We start from the raw sequence: 17,438 nt of genomic DNA on the forward strand, positions 1-17,438 counted from the left end.
GCACCCGCCCTCCCGGCGCAGGGACCGTCCCCGCGGCCCCGGCTCCGACGCGTCCCCGATGTCCCCACGGGCTTGGGGCAGGAGCCGCAGCCAGGGCAGCACCTGGCTGCGGGGAGGGGACGCCGACCGACGGCACTGATCTACCCCAACACATTTTGGGGACTTCGGGGTCTTTTGGCGGTGATGAGAACCTTGGCTTGATTTGCATTGCCTTGAATTGCAGCGAGGGGTTTTGCCGAGTGCTGGAACAAACAGCAGCAGCAGCAACGCCGGACGATGCAACCAGAGCTGCCCTGGGCATGGGAGCACCGCGGCACGGCCCCGCTCTTTGTCACCACGATGGGGATGTCTGCTCGGCACGGGCAGCTTGCTCGCACACCGGCAAGCGACTGCTTCGCACCGTGAAGGGGCTCACAAAAGGCTCCAACTGCGCGGCCTGCCAGCAGAGAAGTAACTGCTCCGCACGCCCTGGCGATCCCATAACCCGCTAAAATGTAATCCCCTACGCCTAATTCTGCACAGTCCGCCCCGCCGGCGGTTGGTGAGCCGCGTGGTCGGCGCCGATGCCAGCTCCAGCGAATAACCACCATACCTGCCGGTCACAAAACATCCATCAACATTCTCAAATGTCTAAACGCTCCCAAAAGCCCCCAGATCTCTAATCTCACCCCCAGGCTGCTGCGCAGCCCTCCTGAGGGCATGGGGGCTTTGATTTTTGGGGTACCCACGTAGCCCTGCCAACGTGTCCAGTGCGAGAACAACAAGGCCAGGTTTGCATGCCCCCAGCCCCATAACCTGGTCCAACCACTGCCCCATAACCACTGCCCCATAACCACCACCCCATTGAAACACCTCTCCCCACATCCACAGACCTTTTTTGCTACACCTGTTCGCAAAAGTCCCAAAATGAAGGTGATCGGGGGCCAGACAGCCCCCGGGCACAGTCTGGGGTACCCTGACCACGCGCATGGTTTGCACCTGCACCCCCACAGTGCCAGCAGCCCCTGCACCTGGGCCGGGAGGGGTCCCCCAAACCAAACCAGTCTGTTGGTTTTCTTTAACCCTTTCCAGCTGGATAATACTGGGAGGAACGGCTTCAGGCCACGAGACACCTCCTCCCCTGCGTTACTTTACCGACAGAAATCAGGGCACCTGCTGGAAAAGCTCCTCACGTACGCGCCGGCACAGAACCGAAAACATCCCCAGGCACCGCAGCCGGAGCACCGCTGCCCCGGCTAATCCACGGCAAATCTCTCACCCGGTGCGGCTTCGTCCCGCTCCGCAAACAAGCGCAGAACAAACCCGAGGCTCCTGTGAGCAGCCAGGAGACGTTTCCGCAGCAGGAATTTAGCTTTTTCCTACGGAAATCAAAATCCGAGCGTTTCATTCTTCCGCTACCTTTCTTTTCTAAATCCCGATCTCGGCGGACGCACGACGAACAGGAAAATTATCGTGGGGCTTCTGCACAGGGCAAAGAGAGAGATGGGAGCAAAGCGGCGGCTGGAAGTCGGGGTGCCCCCCCCGATAACGCCTCCATGTCACCGCAGCCAGGCAGGATCGCTCCCTCCAGCTCCGCCGCGCGTTTCAAGCATCCCCACGCAGCCAAGTTTCCACGCCGCAACCTCCCGACGGGCAGGCGCAGAAGCTCTAGCTTCGAGCAACTGCCTCTTCATTTATTAAAGAAGGAGGAAAAAAAAAATACAAAAAGGAGGAGGGGGGGAAACCCAAAGCGTTAATCGGAGCGTCGCCGCCGTGGCAGGGAAGGGACGCTGCGAGCGCCGCGATGGGGAGCACCCGATGCTAGAGCGGGGTGCCCAGGTTGCAGGGCCACGAGGGATGGGTGCTGCGGCGGTGCCGGGGCTCGGGTTGCATTTCCCAGAAGCGGGTGGCCCGCAGCAGCTAAAATTAGGAGAGGGCACCGGGAGCTCGCTCTGGTGCTGCACCGCTGCAGCTGCCGCCCACGAATAGTTCCTGCGGGGCGGCCCGAAAAGAGAGCAAGCCTCGTTAGGAAGGTGAGACAGGCCCGGGAGCCCCGGAGCCGTCAGGGCTAAGATTGGGGTTGCACCAGGGATTTGGGTTGCACGTCGGGGTGATGTGAGCAGGAGCCGAAATCTGGCTGGAGGCGAGGAGGCGCACACCGGTGCCGCGCATCGTCCCCCCAACATCACGCATGGGGCTTTGCATCAGGAGCGACACGGGGCCAAAATCCAACATTTGGTGGTGGACACCTGGTGTTACGGGGGGCTTGTGCCCCACGCCGCTTCGCGGCACCCGAATTTTTAAACCTGGGTCCAACGCGGCACAGGGCGGCTGCGGCTGAGGCGCCCTGCGAGAAGCCAAGGGCAATGGGGAGCGGGGAGAGGATGGGATCCAGTTTCCAGACTCTGCTTTCTTGGTATGTAAGCTAACACTCGTGTTATTTAAAGCCGGAGTTTTAGCAGCGTTCAGCTACTGTTTGCGTGATCAGGATAAAAAATCGCAATCCTAATTCCTGGCCCCCCGGTGCCTATGGCAACTGGTATCCGTCTCCTTGGAAACTAATCTCGTGGTATTTGAACAATGTACCAAGGGCCTTTAATCTCCCAAACACTGTAAATCTTTATTCTAGCCTGCTCTCCTCCTACCCCGAGAGCCAACATAAAAAGCCTGTTGTTTTCCATGCAGTTACTGAGATCTAAACTCAGATTTTATATCACACAGCCACATGGATTTATTTTTTTTTCCCCTTCCTTTTTTCCTCCTCATCAAAGGCAAATCCCGCGTGCGGGTGAAGGTGATGCCCCGTGCCTGGGGATGCAGAAACGAAACCCCAAAACCGAATCCCTCCCGACGAGGTCCCAGCCCCAGCACGTTTTCTGTTGCCCCATCCCACCCGCCGGTGACAAAACGCCGCGGCTCCTGCGCCCGGACACGAGCTGGGCTGCTTCAAGCCAGCGACGCACGAAATTGCAGCCGAAGCCTTCCCGTTGGGGCGGTGAATTTGGCGAGGTCTGCACCTCGTCCAGCTCCTCGGGGCTCAGCCCCGTTCCCCTTTTCTACCAGGAGCAGCCCCGGTGCCCGTCCCCATCCCTTGTCCCCATCCCAGCCCGCGGCCGTGCCCGCAGCGTGCTTGCTGCTCTTCCCGGGTAATTATCTCCACGCGAGGCGCGCTCGGGTAGAAGAGCCACTGCCTAATCTCATTACGGTTTAATTTTATCGCTGATATTTCAGCTCTCTGGTTATTGTTGTTTCAGTAGCGAGTATTCCCCCTGTTACAGGACGTGCTGCTTGCCACCCTGTGCCTGGCTCCGCTCCGCATAAATAAGCTCAATAATAACTAAAGAAATAGGCCTTCCGCGGGGATTAAAGGACGCTCGGGGCCCCGCAGCCCCCACACGCAACCGTCAGCGACACACAGGACATGGAAAAGCAATTTGGAGGCTGGGGGGTTAGCACCGACACATGGGAGCACACTGCTCCTAAATCCTGCTCGGTCCTTTTTTCCACTTATTTAAGGGGAAGACCCACAGAGGAGCTGACAGAGGAGCTGCGGGCGATGCTGAGCGTGCGCATCGGGATGGGAGCCCCGCTTCCCTCCCCAGCCCCAAAAACCACCGCCACACCAGCGATCCTGCCCTTACCTGGCGCTATCGGGGTGCTGCGTCACTGCCGGCTCCGGGACACAAACAGCCCCGGGTGCCCGCGGCCCCCACCCAGCCCGGGCAGGAATCCAATTACCCTGCGCATCCCATGCGGGCAGCAGGAGCAGCCGGGGACGCATCCGGCTCCCCTACACCCCAACATCACGGGCAGGGCATCCCCGGGGGCCCTGGCGGCCGCAAAACCGCACGCCTCCGGGCCGGGACATCCCCACCGGTGCCACCTGTCCCCGCGGAGATCCGCCGGTGGCTGATGGCACATCCCAATTCCTCCAGCACACATCCCAATTCCTCCAGCCGGCGCCCGGTGGGAGCCAGCCAGTCGGCTAAAAATTACTAGGGATGGGCAGACAGACGGACGGGGACAGGCAGACGCCCTGAGACGGCGATGACGCTGCTCCCAAATGATCGGCTCCCGGGCAATGCTGCTCCTCCCCGGGGCTACGAGGAAGCCTCGGAGAGAGCTGGGAGCCCAGCGAGGGCTGCCCCAGGCCGGAGGAGGCCAGGATGAGGCCCTAAAACGCAGCCGGGGCCTCTCCTGGATGCTTCCACGCGGAGTCACCACCAGGACAAGGTGACCTGGGCGCTACCACCCAGCCCTGGGGGACGCGGCGGATGCGGACGCTGGCGTTTCTCCCACAAGCACCTCGCTCCCCACGAGGAGCTGTCCCCACATTACCCCATGTCCGTATCACCTCGGGGGATGCTGTCCCCGAGCGCACTCCCAGCCGGTTCAGCTCACTCATCCTGCAGAGGAACCCCCGTCCTTCCCACGGCGCCCGGACCGCCTTCAGGCTGGTTTAGCACGGCGAATCAGTGGCAGACGGGTCCCCCCATCAAGAGGAGCGAGGAGGGACTCCACAAAAAAAATTGCAAGAACTGATGAAAGGGGAAATGAAATCCCCCCCCCTTGCCCAGCACGGGCTGGTGGTGCTGAGCATCACCTGAGCCCCGTCCCGAGCCCCCATGGAGCCTCAGCTCTGGCGGAAACACACACAGCCCCTGCTAAATTCCAGATTAATTCTAATTTCCATTGTGTTATGAAACACATTATCTGTTGAAACTAAGTCAACAGTTGTTTGCATTTACGTGTAAACACAGCGAACATTAGGAACGGGGCCAGCATGATATTTGCATACGAAATGCAGCCTGCACTGCCCTCTCTCCCTGGCTTTCTTCCATCCCTGCAGTTAAAGATATGGGGATGCACGGAGATCGTGAAACCCAAGACCAGAGCGGACCGAGAAGCGCAAACCGCTCTTTGCTCTTCCTATTTTTATTTTTGTGCAGCAGGAGGAAAACGTCCCTTTAAAACTACATAATGCACCGACACGCACACCCCTTAATCTTGTACCCAAAACTAAACCGCCTCAAATTCTCACTGATATGCATATCTTATCGAGCCTGCTTTGCATACTGTATAAATATTTATTTGCTTTTAATCCTGCAAAAAGCAAACCTGCCTTATGGCACATTTCCCTTCCAAGCAGCGCTGCGATGGTTTAATCGGGTTGCCAGCACCCAGAGAAGTGGAAACCGAAGCAGCGTCTCCGATTCAGAGCCCCCCGTGGGTGTGGGGATGACAAGGAAACGGTGCCGAGAGGCTCGGTTACCCAAATTCAGGCCAGCGCCAAGCATGGATCCCCACCCCAAACCCCTGGTGCCCACACACCACAAAACTTGTAGAAACCGATAAAAAATAAGAGTATTTTCCCCGTCCCCAGCATCCCTCTCTACAAGCAGGGCTCTGGGCTCACCTGCACTGACAGAGGGTATCTCCGGGCTATTCTGGGGTGAAACCCAGAGAAAAAAGGACAACCTACATATAAACAAGCCCGACCACATCTGCATAAACCCGCGCCGGAGCCGTGACCACCCGAACGCCAGCCGTACCTTAATTACCTCCCGCCGCAGATGGATGGCGAGCAGCGCCTTCGCCCGCATCCGTCCCTGCTCCGCGGCGATCAAAGCATTCAAATCGGGCTCTGCGCCGCCTAAGACTCTGAATTAATTTCTTAATCGGTTCCCCTTAAATGGGCGGCAAGCAATTAGGCAATCGGAGCAGCTGCCTCCGGAGCAGGGCGCTGGAGAGCCCTCGACCTGCCGCGCGCGGCGGGGAAGCGCGGAGCAGCCTTGTGCTGGGAAGGTAAATATTTAAAGAGGCTGTAGTTGGGCTGTGCGCTGCCATTAACTCCCCCTCCGAAACGTCTCCAGCGCCTGCCCTCTGCCCCGTGCCCAGCCCGAGCCAGGAGGAGTCCAAAAAGCTCATTAGAAGGTTTATTTGCTTCTTAGTGGCAAAATCCCAGCGTGCCATCATCACACTGGCACGTTAAGGTCTTTGGGGGACCTGAGAGCGGGGCTCTCCATCGCGACCAACCACGCAGGGAGGAACACGGGGACAAAGCTGGTCCAAACTACAGCCTAGGAACGAACACAAGCCGGCCACCCCAAGAACATTTCTCCCTGGGAATGGGGCTGTTGGGCCTTATTTTGCACCCCCTGCCCGCCTCCTGACTTCCTCAGGAGAAGCAGCACACCGGGCTCACGGCTCCGAAGCGCACCCTGAACCAAGGGCACGAAGCCCGCCCCGAGCTCCCGGCCTCGCCACACAGGAGCTGAGCTCCTGTGTAAGACCCCAAGGAGCTGCGGGATTTGCTGGGATGCTCACCCAGCTGAGACACAGCTCCTCTGGGTGCCGGTGCTACCTGGGCATCAGGCACCTGAGGCTTCAGAGCCCTTCCCGCACATCCTCGGAGCCTGCTCCATGCACCCCGGCTGACACGGAGCCGTGGGACGGGGACACCTCCAGGGCTTGTCCCAGCCCTCACCCCACAGCGGGAGGCAGAGGACTGGGGAGCTGCCATCGCCAGGGATTTCTCCCTCAGCCTCCACCCATGCAAGGCAAAATTCTTCGAAGCGGCAGCTCAGCTCTCCCCGCTCTCCTTCCAGCTCCTCAAAATACCAAGGGCAATAAAGAGAGATTTAAGCAGAAAGCAAAATCAATACCGAGAAGGAACGTTCTGGGCTTAAACGCCTTGTAACAGCGCTGGCTAAAAGCGGGTTAGCGCAGGGAAAAAAAAAAAAGGAAGAAAAAGAAAAACAAGAAAGAAAAACCCTTCACAAGCCCGCAGCACATCAGTTGGAGAAGAGCTGCGTTTGCTGCAAGGCTTTGCACCGGCATCGCTGTGAGGTTCCAGGTGGGGCCTGTGCAGGGGCTTGGCACCCCCTGACCTGACCGCGACCGAATAATTGTGGGGAGGAAGAGGAGGAGGAAGAGGAGGGAGCTGCTGGCACCCACGTCTTGGCTCCCACCTGTGCGACACCACCATGCACTCAACCACCTCCGTTCCACTTTGGGGGAAGGTTGGCCAGGGCAAGGAGGCTGGGGACAGACAGCCGTCCGTCCGTCCGTCCGGTGGTGCCGACGGGGAGCGTGTCCCGCCACCGCTCTCCACGCCCGCGGCCGGATCCCCGACGGCAGCGATTTCCCTTCCTGCTCGTCTGGTCCTGCAGCGCCCGCGCCTCCGAAGGGCTCCGGCGGCCACCTGCCTGCCGGCCCCGGCAACCCGGAGCATCGTCGGCAGCGCCTCTCCCCAGCGGGGCCGGCCCGCGCGTTAACGTTAATTATCGGGTTTAAAAATGAGAAAGGATGCCTACGTGCTCCCGTGCATCAGCGGCAACGCGGTAAAATCCCGGCTGTGTTAAAAATAGTCCTGCGCCGGCAGCCGCCCACAGAAGCCCCTTCGTGCTCGCGGCTCCATCCGACGGCTCCGTCGCACCGGGAGGTCGTCGAGCGCGAAAACACTCGTTTCGCCCCCAAAAAATCAACTGGGAACCAAAAAAAATATTTATGCTCAACAGCAGAAGCAATACCTACGATGCTAAGCAATACCTACGATGCTAGGGGAGGAAGAACTGGGGAATAAGAAAACGAAAGGGCGGCGCGCCCACAAAACCAGCAGCTCGCTTTCAAGGAGCATTCTAGCACCGGGGTGTGTGAGGAGCGGAGGAAAGCGGCGGTGAAGTGGGGGAAACTTTTGCAGCGCTGCTGCGGCGCCGGAGCCGGCTTTTATCACGGCGTGCCTGGCGCACGCAGCCATTGATGGGCTGTATTTATGCAGGTGTAATTCCCACGGAGATAAAGACCTTGTTTTTCAACAAGCAGCAGCATCATACATAAATTACAATAGCAAACATCGGAAAACAAAGACGTTTTCAAGAGCGCGCGTAATCTGCGGAGCAGCAGCTTGGGAAAACCCGAGGAGGGATGCAGGGAGCTCGCCCACAGCCCAGAATAATCCCCCGCTCGCCAGTCCCATCATAAGGGAAATAAATACCTTTGGGCAGGTGGGAAAAAGCCAACTAACGCCGCCCTTCGCTCTTTTCCACCCCTGGCTCCAGCAAAGCGGCGCTGGGCACCGGACCCATCCGGAGCCGGGGGATGCACTGCACCAGTGTGGCCATCTCACGGGGCTCACATGCTCCAGTTTTTGTAAAATGAAAGAAAATAAATAAATATAACCTGATGCTAATCCTAATGGTTTTAATAAATGTTTAATGTCTTGATAAAGGTCGCCCGCCTCCTGCTCTAGCCACACATTCGTATTAATAGCACACGGGCTGCTTGGTTTTAGCAGTGTTGTTTGGCCAGGGTTTCGGGTCGGGCACACTGCCGCACGGTGAGCGATGGCACGGGGCCAGCGTGGCCACCGGGCACCTGGCAAAACCTGCCCCAAACCCCTGCAGCAACACCCTGCTAATCCCTTGTTCCCACCCCTGTGGGGTTCTCAATGCAAACCGTGCTCAGCTCCTCCATCCGAGCTTTGTTTGGGGTGCCTGAATCTTCCTGGTGAGATGGGGGCAAGAACACCCGGCTGGAAGTCAGGGCGCAGTGCCCCCCTCGCGGGCTGGGTGGCTGTAATTTCATCCAGGGGCTTTCTAGGCATTTGTCCCCAGAAAGACGAGATGAAATTACAGCACAGCAATGGCCCGAAAGGGTGCAGAGCGATTTATTCTCGGTGATCCTCTTCTAATGGCGCTAATTTATAACCTTGTCAGGAGGCGCACGCAGGCTCCGGGCACCCGTACAGCTCCCTGCCCCCCCGGCCTCCTGCGGGCTGAGCATCCCCATCCCCAACCCCAACCCCAACCAGGATGTTTATTTAAGGCCCCAAACCCCAAAGGCTCTTTAAACAAGCAGAGTTCCTAACATATTTCGCCTCCGGAGGTTGCGGGAGGGCTTCCAGCGCCTGTGTGGGTGTCCCCCCCTCCCAAAACCCCAGTCGCTGCTCCCAGCCCTGAGTGGCCGCGATGCCGCCCCACGGGAGGAAGGACGACGGCGGGGGAAGAGCAGAGCTGCGTGTCCACAGCTCCCACAGATGTGGTGGCATCTCGGGGGCATCCCTGCAGACCAGGCTGTGCCCACCCACCCCCAGAGCCCCGCACCCCCAGAGATGTCCCGGTGCACGAGCACGTCTCCTTACAGTAAAACCGGAGGCTCCGGCTCAGGAAGGCGGCACCAGCACACCTGGTTTTTGGGGGACTCGCTGATGACCCTCAAGGGAGTCTCCCCCCACAAGCCCATCCTGCTCCTATGGCAATCAGTTGTCACAGTCTGATTTAACTGTCCCCAGGCCGGTGAAGGGGAAGGAAGCCATAAGGAAAAGCCCTTTCTCCACCCCATTTCCACCACAAGGTGCGCGGCCCCAAATAGGTGACATCTCTCCGGCCCCACCAGCAGCAGCTCACTGAGGAGCTGCTGCCACTCCACGCAGCGCTTCAGCAGATGGCGGGTTGTAACATCGTTATATTTACCTAATGAGACTGCTTTACTGTATTTCTTGAACAATAAAGAGCGAGACAGAAGCCAACCCCTGGGCTTCAGCAGCCCCGGTGCCGAAAAGAACAAGGCGAAATGACGAGTGCCTGCAGGACTAAAACCCACCACTCCGGAGCTCACATTTACACACTGATTTAGGCAACAGGAAAACATGGGCAGCTCACAGGCACCAAAAAAGATTTGTGATTCGGCCTTTTGACCACGAGGCTCCACAGTGTGGGGGAGCAGAGCCATGGCCACAGTTCAGAGCGCGGCCTAGACTCGGGCCTGTGATGCGGTGGGCACACCGAAGGGCGCGATCCTCCACGCGAGGGCAAAACAACCACCTCTAAATTCTTCTGGTCATCATTTGAGAGAGGGAAAGCTCTGAGGTTTCTCTGCTTTTCCATTTTTTTTTTTGTCAGGGAAGGAGGAAGCCAAGGGCTCCTCAACCACTTATCTTTCAACCACACAACCCATGGTGCATCCCCTGCCCCAACCTGGCTGCACACCTCCTCGTCTCATTTAAAGGGATTTCTCCCCCACAAATTACACCATGAAGCTCCTGATTATTATGGGGCAGGCATTGCCTTTCTCCTGGAAGTGTGCAAATCCCTCACGTGCGTCATGGGGGGGGAGGTTTGTTCTCCAGGAACATCAATGCTCCCCCCCAGCTAAGCAGGAAGCGCAGCACCTGGCAGCAACCAGACTGCGAGAAAGTACAAGACATATTAAAAAAAAAAAAAGTTATGAAGCCTCCTTCCCACAGGATTTTCATCTCTGTCACCTTCAGACCGACCAAAGCTCCAGGGCACCTTCCCACCCCCTGCAGCTGCCCTGCTTCCCCGGCTCCAGGAGCAGATCTCAGATCCCTGATGCTCAGCCCTAGCTGCTGGGGTGGCTCAGGTGAGCACCAAACCCCTGTAGACCCCACACAGGACACCATCCGCGCAAGGGACATCCATCTGTGTCCCTTTCAAGCTTCTGGAGCAAACAGTAGAGGAGCTCCCGAGAGGCTCTGAGCCTCCACGCGTGGGTTTGCTCCCTCTGATATTGCAGGTTTAGAGGAGATGAAGATGGAGGCACCTCATAATTCAAGGGAAAGGTGGAGATTAGCTTTGAGGAAGAAAGTCCTGGTAAAGGATGATTAGATTGCTGTGAATTTGCAAAGGCAGAGCAATAGTCTGTGCCGGTCTACTATTCATCTAGTTGAAGTTAATTCTCTTCTTAAAACAGCCATCACAGCACTGAGCAGAGACAAAGCCACAAAAGCCAGAAAATTCAAACAGAAGCTGTTTGGATATACAAATGTAAATCCCACCGAGGTGCAATCTGCTTTTAAGAAGGCAATTCTTGCACTGAGTGCTTTTCTTAATAACATTTACCCGATGGGGAAAGCCTTCCTGATGCTGTAGGTAAGCCCCCTGGAAATCACCATCAAAGCGTCTGAAAAGCGACGATTGGCAGCAGATCGTGAGCCAAGACCGCTCTGGAAACACAAGACCCTATAAAGGTCTTCCCACCTGCACTGCATGTAACACGGAACCTCCCCAGCTGATAAAGCTCCTCCGTGGGGTTGTCTCAGACCAGAGCCCCCCGCCAAGTCCCAGCACGCAGCCGGTGGGACCCAGCCTGGGGCCGTGGCTCCCGGTCGGACACAGCCGGTGGGGAGGTGGGACCTCGACCAGGCAGGGTTCCCAGCGCCGCTGAAAGCAAATTCGATCCATGGGGTCACGTTAAGCGGTGCAGAAGGAAGGATTAAACCTGCAGCCTCGCCCAAAACAATAAGCAAAAAACCCCAAACCCACAATCTGTAAGGTCTGCTTGAATCACAGCCACTGCGCAGCCTGGAGTCTCCCACAGCTTCTGACCAGACCAAGGGCTCCTAACCTCTTTTTAAAGATGATGTCTCGAGAGATTGAAATAAAACACACAGTGGAAAGTGAAAGGCTGCACCTGGGCAGAGCAATTTCTCTGGGAAACCTTGCCCTGGTCTGCAACAACCGCTCACCTCCTGAGAAATGGTCCTGCTTTCTGCCTCAAGCCCTGCTGCTCTGATGAACCTCCAGGTGGGAAGATCCAGGAGATACCAGGAGACCCTTCCGTACAGCTTTCAGCTGGGAACTTGCCAATAAAGAAACTCTAAAAATACAAAATTTAGCTCCTGGTGGACATCTCCATCCTGGGAAGAGGCTCCCAGTAGGTCCTCTCCTTCCTCTCCTCAAGGGAAAGGCTTCTGGTGGTGCCACTCACACCTCAGTATCTGTGACGACCACCACCACCATGTCCACCACTACCACTGTGACCACCACCAGCTACAACCTATACTCCAGCAGCAAACGGAGCAAATGCATCCTCTGCCACGGGGACGGCTGGCACCAAGTCCCGTGCCCGCACCACGGCTGGCAGGGAACGAGCCCGGGCCCCGTCGCCGTCCCTCCGCATTCCTCCACCGAGCCTGACCGCCAGGGTGCAGCCGATGAAATTCCCAGAGGAAGTACAGGGCATTGATAATTGCCTAAAAAAATCCCAGCTATTTCCTGTGGGAACAGCAGATGGGAATCCCCCATTAGCTCCAACAGCAGGAGATCACTCCAACCACTGTTATGGTCTGGGGTTTTGGGGTTTGGGTTTTTTTTTCCCTTCGTTTCAGCCGAGCACTGCTCGATTGAGAGGTGGCGCCGTCCATGCAGGTGCGGGTGCAGGACAGCCCAGCCTGTCCTCTGGGTGCTGGGAGATGGAAACAGCCTAAAAACGGGCCCTTCTTGGACCGTGTGAGGTCCTGCAAGTTGCCTCCCCGTGCCAGGCTGCCAGGACAGCGAGCAAGGGCAAGGCGTCCCTCACGCCGGGCTTGTAGGGCAAGTTGCTAAATACGTCCCTGAGCAGGTTCCTTCCCTCCTCTCCAGCTTCTCATTAGCAAACCCAAAGGCGCTGGGGACCTTCGCGCCTCTCCTCCCCGGCACGAGCGGCGCGGGAGAAGAAGCACAAATGTGGAGTTGCTTTCGGGATCAGACCCGGGAGCAGCACCAGGCTTGAAGCGAAGCGGCGATGCATGGGCAGAGATGCATGGTGGCACCCGGACCTGCCCAGGACAGCCCCATGCCCCTTATCGGGGGGTTTCTCCCCCACCCAAGAAACAGACTGGGGGGTGTGGGAAGTGCCCAGCGTTCCCGGTGTCCCCTTTTCCCATGCTGGTTCCCGAAGGCCAGCATGAGCCCAGAAGGCGTACCAGCCCCGCTGCAGCGCCAGCACCCCACAGACACACGAAACCCCTCCAGGAGGGCCAGCACGGGCGGGCAGCACGTCCCCAGGGGTGCGTGTCCTGTCTGGCACCTTCCTGGGCGTCCCCTTGGGGCCGCAGCACCCAGTGGGACCCGGGTGGCCACTGAGGCAGCGTCAGCAGGGAAGAAGGGAGAGGTGCAGGAGCGGGCGCGGTATCTCGGTGGCACAAACAGGCATGCAAGCGTTCTGTGCTCCGGCGTGGGACCCGTGGGACACACCGAGCTGCTTCGATGCCCGCGGCAGCTGGAGAGCTCCAGCTGGACACGGGCAGCCCACGCATCGCCTCCTCATTCAGGGATCGAGCGCTGCGGTGGTTTTCACAGAAGCACGAAATTCTCCCGGCTCGGACGGGTGATGGATCCTCCGGTGAGGATCTACGGAGCCGGGACCCTGCCGAACCGACGGCGCTCACATCGCGGGGTCCTCCTCCGGCTGCAGCCCCTCTGCAGGACCGCAGGGAGCAGCCACCCCGCAGCGGGGGCTCCCAGCACGAGAGGCTCCGCACCGACATCCCCACCCATCCGGAGCTCAACAAGGGTGCGACCGATCCCGAGCATCCCCGGCTTCGTGGGGCGACCCTCGGCCGCGAACACCCGGGATTACCTGCAACGCACCGCCGGGTCCGGGGCTCGCTCCAGCGCGACGCAGTAATGGGATCGCTCCGATTTGCGGCTTATCCCGGATCAACCCACCGCCACCAGCCCCGCGCGCTGGAAGGACAAGGGCAGCGGCTCCCCGGGGAGGAACTTTCTCCCAATGGCACCGGTGGCTGTCCCCATCCCTGTCCCCATCCCCATGCACGGCAAGAGCCCGGCACGGCCCGGGGACCCGCAGAGGAGCTCTGGTCCCCAGCTCTGGTCCCTGGGTTGGTCCCTAGGTGTGTCCCCAGGTCTGGTCCTTAGGTTTGTCCCCAGGTCGGGTCCCCCAGGTCGGGTCCCGGGTTTGTCCCCAGAACTGTCCCCAGCTCTCTCCCCAGGGCTGGTCCCCCAGCTCCGTCCCCAGGTGCCGGGGCTCCCCCAGCCCACCCCCGCCGCCTTTCCACCCCCTCCACCCCCCCAGCCCTCCCCAGACGCCCCCCAAAATCGATCCCCGACCCCCCGCACCCCCGATCCCCGTCACCCCCCAGCCCCCCTCAGGGGAGGGGCGGCCGGGGAAGGGCCCAAACTTTCGCTCACCGCGCTCCGGCCTCCCCGGGCGGCTCCGGGCGGGGGCGGGCGGCGGGGCCGGGCCGGGCCGTGCCGAGCCGGGGCAGGGGCCGGGGCCGGGGCCGGGCCGGGGCAGAGCCGCCTCCCGCCGCCCGCCTCCCGCCGCCTCCTCCCCTCGGGCGGGGCCGGGCCGGGCCGGGCCGGGCCGAGGCCGGGGCCGGGGCCGGGGCCGGGGCCGGGCCGGGGCCGGGCCGGGCCGGGGCGGGCAGGGCGCCCTGCTCGGGCGCGGAGAGCTCTTTGTTCTGTAATCCCAGTAAGAGTGCCAGCCATTCGCCCCGCCGCTAATCCCAGCCCCGCGCAACAGCAGCATCCATTGGCTGCCATTTACATACGGGATTAACCAGCCCGCAGACCGGCCGGGGGAGGGGACCCGAGCCGTGCCGTGCCGAGCCGTGCCGTGCCGAGCCGTGCCTGAGCCGCCCGCCGGGCTGGGGATGGCGGGGGCGCGGTGGGTGGCTCTGCTCGGCACGGCTCGGCTCGGCTCGGCTCGGCCCGGCCCGGCACCGGCCGTGCCCGCAGAGCGCTGCGGGGAGCCGCGGGCAGGGCGCGGGTGGCAGCGGGGCCGATCCCCGGGTGCCTGTCGCCACCTGTTGGTGCCGGCACGGCTCGGCACGGCTCGGCACGGCACGGCTCCGCTCACCAGAACCGCTGGCCCGGCCGCAAGAGGAGCGGGGCGGGTTTGGGTTCGGCAGCAGGGAACTGCAGTGCCCCCTTCCCGAGGTCCTCGCCGCCCGATGAGCAGAGGCAAATTAAATTATAAATAAAACAAAAATGATTAAAAAGGGCGTGAGACCGGTTTGACTTGCGAAGTTTTAAAGCCGCTGACATCCCTACCCCCCCCCCCACCCCTTCGAAGCACATATCACGGAGCTGCTCCATTAGCTGCGTTTTGTATTAAATAAGTGATGATTTATTACTGCTCCGGGGTCAAAAGGAGAAGAAGACACCGTAGGAGAAAACACTCGCTTTGGGTTTCCAAAGGAGCAGGAAAAGGGGGTTCAGCCCCCTTACCCCTGGCTCCCTCCCCGTGGCACCAGGCCTGGCAAACCCACTGCCCTCATCGACCCCTTGTGAGGGGCTGTGCATCACCCTGCATCCCCCCAAACATCCCAGATCCCAACAAAATCCCAATGAGAATGAAGAATTTGATGGGATGGGGATGCCTGGGACAGAATTTGTCCCGCTGGTGGCCAGAGCCAGGCAGACCTGCGTGCGTCGCGGTCCCAAAGATGCTCGGGGCATCATCTGTCCCTGGGACCTAAATAGCGTAAATGGCAAGCGAAATGACAAGCTCGCTTTTCTGAATAATTAAATGGAAGGTCTTACTCGGAAGAAAGAAATCAGGGCATTTTTTTGGCTAATTATCTTTTAGCCAGACCGGGGGGAAAAAAAAAAAAAAAGAGCACACAAAATTAATTTAATTAGGTCAGCCGGGCACAGGAGCCAAACAACAGAGTCGCCTGCCGAGCAGCTGCACGGAGCTGCAAGGAGCTCCTTGCCGTGACTTTATCTCCCCCTGTCACCACGGGGCTCTGCGGCATGCTGCCAGCCAAAATTTCGGGCACCTGACTGGGGAAACCTCATGCTAAGGGAAAAATAGGGTAAAAAAACATGTTTTGATGCAACGCCTGGGTGCGTTGTCCAGGGTTGTCCCCGCTCTGTATCTCTGCTATGCCCATGGGGATCCGCAGGTGTTTTTGGGGAGCGCTGGCTTGGTGCAGGGCTGTTTTGTTCCTCATGCCCTCTGTAATAAAGCGTGTGTGTGAGGTAATGTTCGAGGGCTGCAGGTGCCTTCGTTTGCCAGTGGTTAACAAAGGCACCTCATCCAGTGTGGGGAGCTGGGGGTCGGCCTGTTCTCGCAGATAACCAGTGATAGGACTAGAGGGAATGGCTTAAATTTGTGCCAGGGAGGTTCAGGTTGGAAATGAGGAGACATTTCTTCTCAGATAGAGCAGTCAGGCATTGGGACGGGTTGCCCAGGGACGTGGTGGAGTCACCGTGGCTGGACATGGTGCTTGGGGACGTGGTTTAGTGGGTGATACTGGTGGTAGGGGCCAGTATGGTTGGCCCAGGTGATCTTGACGGTCTTTTCCAACCCTAATGATTCTGGGATTCTCTGATTCTATGATCTCCACATGGGGCTGTGATGTGTTGGAGGGAGAGAGGCCAAAACCATCCTGAAAACCAGGAGAAGCGGCCTGGGACTGCAGTGTGGGTGAGGGCTGCGAGCTCTCCTGTGGGGCTCTGGCCCCGGGAGGACCACCTGGAGGCAGCCCAGATGTTCTCCAGATGTTCTGCAGACGGAGGCACAGGGCTCTGAGCCCCCACCCTGTGCCACGGTGCCACCACCTCCCCCAGGCACATCACCCAAAGGGCTCCCGATGTGCCCGCAGGATGGAGGCGAAGGCTGGCACATTCCTCTGCGGCGTTAACGTCTGTGAAAGTCTCTGAAAAAAAAAAAAAAAAAACCACACCACGAAAGGATGAAAGTGGGCAAGCCATTTCATTTGGGGGCTGAAACAATGAGTCTTACAAAAACATCCGACGAGGAGAATGCGGTTTGAGAGGGATGTTTTAATCTGATCTTGCAGTAGAAATAAAGAACTTCCTTGTCGCGGTGCTGACAAAAGAAAAGGCAACATAGCCAGAAAACAATTATATCTGCATAAAGATTTTTTTTTTTTTAATTTGTTAATTAGTGACTGCTGGGCATCACAAGAATCGTTGTTTTCTCTGATATGCTGATTTATTCTGTCTCTCGGTGGAATTGGAGATCACAAAAAAAAATGCTGCTTCTTTAGAACAGGGAATAGGGAAAAAAGTTTCAGTAAGGTCAGGAGAAATTTAATTGAAAGAGTGAGTTTCAGTTCTTCTTTCCTAAAGGGGCATTGTATTCCTTAGCTATAGCAAATTGCTGGTGAAAACTACCGAGACAAAACAAAATGGTTTCTGAATTATAGATCAAGAGCAGGACGGTTTTGGGAAGTGTCCTGCAGGACGTTGCCACTGGATGCTTCAGGTGAGTTATGCAGGAAAGCAGGTGGGGCAGAAAGCAAAATCCAGGGCAAGAAACCATGGGAGGAAAAGTCAAGAGGAGAAGATATCAGGGTCTGCCTCCTGAGCTGGAAAATGTTGAATTTTAGGGGAAAAAAAAAAAAAAAAAAAGAACTTTTCAATCCATTTCCCATGCTTGGAGCAGCGAGGCTTTGGACGCAAAGAGGGCTGCAGCAAAACAACCCCTGGTTTTCCAGGCTGTTTGCAGCGAGGCCACGCTCGGTCACTCTGTTCTGCACTGAAAACTGCTACCACGGGGAGAGCGGTGAGCCCAGGGAGCCAAAATTATTATTAGCTCTTTTGCAAGATATATACGCTATTGAGTAAAATTGGCGAGAATTCCCTGCAAAACCAGAGCTGGTAATCTATTGGTTGCAAACACATTCATAGAAAGAGCAAAAAAAAAATAAAAGTCTCTCCATTCCCTGCCTGCTGGGGCAT

The 17,438-nt window shown here is 58.3% G+C and overlaps 1 protein-coding gene across 5 annotated transcripts in view; it reads right to left on the reverse strand.

Annotated features, from left to right (window-relative positions):
* The window catches only part of GTF2IRD1 (GTF2I repeat domain containing 1), a 58,091-nt gene extending 44,102 nt beyond the window's left edge, over nucleotides 1–13,989 (reverse strand). For 2 of the 5 annotated variants that reach the window (XM_035559086.2, XM_035559084.2), the window contains exon 1: nucleotides 13,914–13,944. The gene's annotated coding sequence lies outside the window, so the exon portion shown is untranslated. Of the gene's footprint in view, nucleotides 1–13,913 lie in introns of all 5 variants that reach the window. The other 3 variants (XM_035559085.2, XM_035559082.2, XM_035559087.2) reach the window with 2 other exon arrangements.
* Nucleotides 13,990–17,438: the final 3,449 nt, after the last annotated feature.

This window comes from Cygnus atratus, chromosome 20, assembly GCF_013377495.2.
Source record: "Cygnus atratus isolate AKBS03 ecotype Queensland, Australia chromosome 20, CAtr_DNAZoo_HiC_assembly, whole genome shotgun sequence".
In the NCBI taxonomy this organism is placed as follows: domain Eukaryota; kingdom Metazoa; phylum Chordata; class Aves; order Anseriformes; family Anatidae; genus Cygnus; species Cygnus atratus.